We start from the raw sequence: 4727 nt of genomic DNA on the forward strand, positions 1-4727 counted from the left end.
TTCTCTAGACTTGGGTAGTACCATAGCCTCTGTACCATGGTCTTCCACTGTTTTGGGGTAGAGTTCTCTTGCATGAGGATTCACTTGGGCACTCTATTCTATCTAATTTCTCTTCCTCTTGTTTTGTTAAAGTTTTTATAGTTAATATAGGAAATATTTATCTTAATGTTGTTACTGTTCTTAAAATATGTTATTTTTCCTTGTTTCCTTTCTTCACTGGGCTATTTTCCCTGTTGGGGCCCCTGGGCTTATAGAATCCTGCTTTTCCAACTAGGGTAATAGCTTAGCAAGTAATAATAATTATGATGATAATAATAATAATAATAATAATAATAATAATAATAATAAAATCATTCCTTCGGATGCACAACGATATTTGTCTGCGCATAATTTGACGATTAGTAGATCATACATGCTTTTAGTATGCATTCCAGTTAGTATTTCCAGGAAAAGTCAGATAAAAATCCAACTAAAACCTGATTTTACAACATTCAAACTCTTCTAATCCTAATAACAAAATTTTAGCTATAAATCGGGAAAAATATCAAACAAATATAAAACATAAACAACGTAATCCAGATTAGATATTTCAAAACGAAAAATACGCGTGTAATAAAACTAGATTGAAAGGCATGGAAATTTCTTATCTAAGTAATGCATTGATTTATTTTCCATGACAAATTGTTACCAAATTCCAATCTATTCCTTATAGCATACGAAATAACTTTTTACTTATAAGATATTACACCATACACTATTAAAAATTTGCCGTAAAAATGGTAAAAATCCTGGAATAAATGTTGCCAGGCATTTACCGTTTTAAAAACGGATATATTGACGTAAACGAGTGATATAACGATCACCAGCCCGTATAAGATAATAACAAAGTAGGGTAAAATTACGGTCACCTATATATTACTGAAATACGGCTGAGAACTATATTTTTACGGAGAATTTTCGATTAAAATAAGTCTTTATCAGTGAACGTTCATAAAATAAAGTGCATATAATAGCAAAATCAGTCAAATCCTTTCCACTACCCCTCTCACCTTGTTAGCTTATTCCAGGAACGGCTGGCTAAAAATGTAAACAAAAAACCCACCGACTAACCAACGGCCATAAAGAAGGCGAGCGCAGATACACGCGAAGAATCCTTGCAATTCGGTGCTGATCTTTCGATAATGGAAAAAATTGCTGAAGGTTTTAAAAAAGTGGCATGTTGCAGCCCAGGCAGCCTTGAACAGGAAATCTCTCTGCATAAGTAATAAATCCAGTTGGCTAAGTTTCATGGAATGTTCAAAGGCTTTTGAGGAAAAAAAAAGCAAGGTAGAATGTTCAATGATACTTTCCGACATACTTTCTTCTTCCCTCCGAGGCATTTTAAGCATGATAGATCGCAGGAAGTGGGAGTGCTGTCATTGTTAATGACATTCTGATCTGCCGCCTTCGTTTATGTTATAAAACTCGTTAAAGAGCAGAAAATTTAGAATTCGGATTTGCTTAGGTAAAAATACAGAGCGTTTGTCACATGGAAAAATTTAGAATTCTTGCTTAGGTAAAAATACAGAGCGTTTATCACATGGGAAAATTTAGATTTGGTTAAATAAAAGCAGAGCGTTTGCTTCATGGGAAAATTTAGAATTCTGATTTGCTTAAGTAAAAATACAGAGCGTTTGTCACATAGGAAAATTTAGAATTCTTGCTTAGGTAAAAATACAGAGCGTTTATCACATGGGAAAATTTAGATTTGGTTAGATAAAACCAGAGCGTTTGCTTCATGGGAAAATTTAGAATTCTGATTTGCCTTGGTAAAACATAGAGCCTTTGGTGCAAGGGAAAATTTAGAATTCTAATTTGTCTTGGTAAAAATACAGTGTGTTTGCTGAATGGGAAAATTTAGAATTGTGAATAGCTTAGGTAAAAATACAGAGCATTTGTTCAAGCGAAAATTTAGAATTCTGATTTGCTTTAATAAAATTAGAGCGTCCCCTTCCTGGAAAAATTTAGAATTCTGATTTGCTTTAATAAAACTAGAGCGTCCCCTTCCTGGAAAAATTTAGAATTCTGATTTGCTTAGATAAAACCGGAGCGTTTGCTTCATGGGAAAATTTGGAATTCTGATTTGCCTTGGTAAAAATATAGAGCCTTTGGTGCAAGGGAAAATTTAGAATTCTGATTTGCCTTGGTAAAAAATACAGTGTTTGCTGCATGGGAAAATTTAGAATTGTGAATAGCTTAGGTAATAATACAGAGCGTTTGTTCAAGCAAAAATTTAGAATTCTGATTTGCTTAGATAAAACTGGAGCGTTCTCTTCCTGGGAAAATTTAGAATTCTGATTTACTTGGATAAAACTGGAGCGTTCTCTTCCTGGGATAATTTAGAATTCTGATTTACTTAGATAAAACCGAAGCGTTTGCTTCATGGGGAAATTTAGAATTCTGATTTGTCTTGGTAAAAATATAGAGCCTTTGGTGCAAGGGAAAATTTAGAATTTTTATATGCCTTGGTAAAAATACAGAGCGTTTGCTGCATGGGAAAATTTAGAATTGTCAATAATTTAGTTAAAAATACAGTGTGTTTATTACATGCGAAAATTTAGAATTCTGATTTGCTTAGATAAAACTAGAGCGTTCTCTTCATGGGAAAATTTAGAATTCTGATTTGCTTTGATAAAACCGGAGCGTTTGCTTCATGAGAAAATTTGGAATTCTGATTTGCCTTGGTAAAAATATAGAGCCTTTGGTGCAAGGGAAAATTTAGAATTTTGATATGCAGCAAAGCGTTTGCTGCATGGGAACACTTAGAATTCAAAATAGCTTAGGTAAAAATACAGAGCGTTTATTACATGCAAAAATTTAGAATTCCGATTTGCTTAGATAAAACTAGAGCGTTCTCTTCATGGGAAAATTTAGAATTCTGATTTGCCTTGGTAAAAATACAGAGCATTTGTTGCATTGGAAAATTTAAAATTCTGATCTGTTTAGATAAAAATACAGAGCATTTGCTACATGGGTATTTCTGTAATCCTTATTTGCTAAGATAAAAATACAGGGCATTTGCTACAGGAGAAATTGAAGACTGCCGATTTTCTTAGGTAAAAATACAGAGCCTTTACGTGGAAAAATTTAGAATTCTGATTTGCTTAGGTAAAAATACAGACGTTTAAATGGAAAAATGTAGAATTCCGATTTGCTTAGGTAAAAATACAGAGCGTTTACACTAAAAAACTTAGAATTTTTATTTGCTTTGGTAAAAATAAAGACCGTTTTCATTGGAAAATTTAGAATTCTGATTTGCTTTGATAAAACCGGAGCGTTTGCTTCATGAGAAAATTTGGAATTCTGATTTGCCTTGGTAAAAATATAGAGCCTTTGGTGCAAGGGAAAATTTAGAATTTTGATATGCAGCAAAGCGTTTGCTGCATGGGAACACTTAGAATTCAAAATAGCTTAGGTAAAAATACAGAGCGTTTATTACATGCAAAAATTTAGAATTCCGATTTGCTTAGATAAAACTAGAGCGTTCTCTTCATGGGAAAATTTAGAATTCTGATTTGCCTTGGTAAAAATACAGAGCATTTGTTGCATTGGAAAATTTAAAATTCTGATCTGTTTAGATAAAAATACAGAGCATTTGCTACATGGGTATTTCTGTAATCCTTATTTGCTAAGATAAAAATACAGGGCATTTGCTACAGGAGAAATTGAAGACTGCCGATTTTCTTAGGTAAAAATACAGAGCCTTTACGTGGAAAAATTTAGAATTCTGATTTGCTTAGGTAAAAATACAGACGTTTAAATGGAAAAATGTAGAATTCCGATTTGCTTAGGTAAAAATACAGAGCGTTTACACTAAAAAACTTAGAATTTTTATTTGCTTTGGTAAAAATAAAGACCGTTTTCATTGGAAAATTTAGAATTCTGATTTGTTCAGGTAAAAATACATTTTTTGCAACATATGGAAATTTCAAATTCTGCTTTGTTTACGTAAAACTACAGAGCGTTTGCTGTATGCTGTATTGGGAAAATTTAGAATTCTGATCTGTCTGCTACACAGGGATATTTAGAATTCCGATTGATTTAGGTAAAAAACAAAACGTTTGCTATACGGGGAAATTTAGAATTCTGATTTGCTTAGGTAAAACTACTGAGCGTTTGCTATATGTCGAAATTTAGAATTAAGATTTGTTTAGGTAAAAATACACAGCATTTGCTACACGGGAAAATTTAGAATTCCGATTTGTTTAGGTAAAAATACAGAGCATCTGCTACACGGGAAAATTTAGAATTCCGATTTGCTTAGGTAGAAATACAGAGCATCTGCTACACGGGAAAATTTAGAATTCCGATTTGCTTAGGTAAAAATACAGAGCATCTGCTACATGGGAAAATTTAGAATTCCGATTTGCTTAGGTAAAACTACTGAGCGTTTGCTACATGTCAAAATTTAGAATTCCGATTTGTTTAGGTAAAAATACAGAGTATCTGCTACACAGGAAAATTTAGAATTCCGATTTGCTTAGGTAAAACTACTGAGCGTTTGCTACATGTCGAAATTTAGAATTCCGATTTGCTTAGGTAAAAATACAGATCATCTGCTACACGGGAAAATTTAGAATTCCAAATTGTTTAGGTAAAAATACAGAGCATCTGCTACACTGGAAAATTTAGAATTCTGATTTGTTTAAGTAAAATACAGAGCATCTGCTACACGGGAAAATTTAGAA

The sequence above is a fragment of the Palaemon carinicauda genome, chromosome 44 (genome assembly GCF_036898095.1).
Source record: "Palaemon carinicauda isolate YSFRI2023 chromosome 44, ASM3689809v2, whole genome shotgun sequence".
NCBI classification, from domain to species: domain Eukaryota; kingdom Metazoa; phylum Arthropoda; class Malacostraca; order Decapoda; family Palaemonidae; genus Palaemon; species Palaemon carinicauda.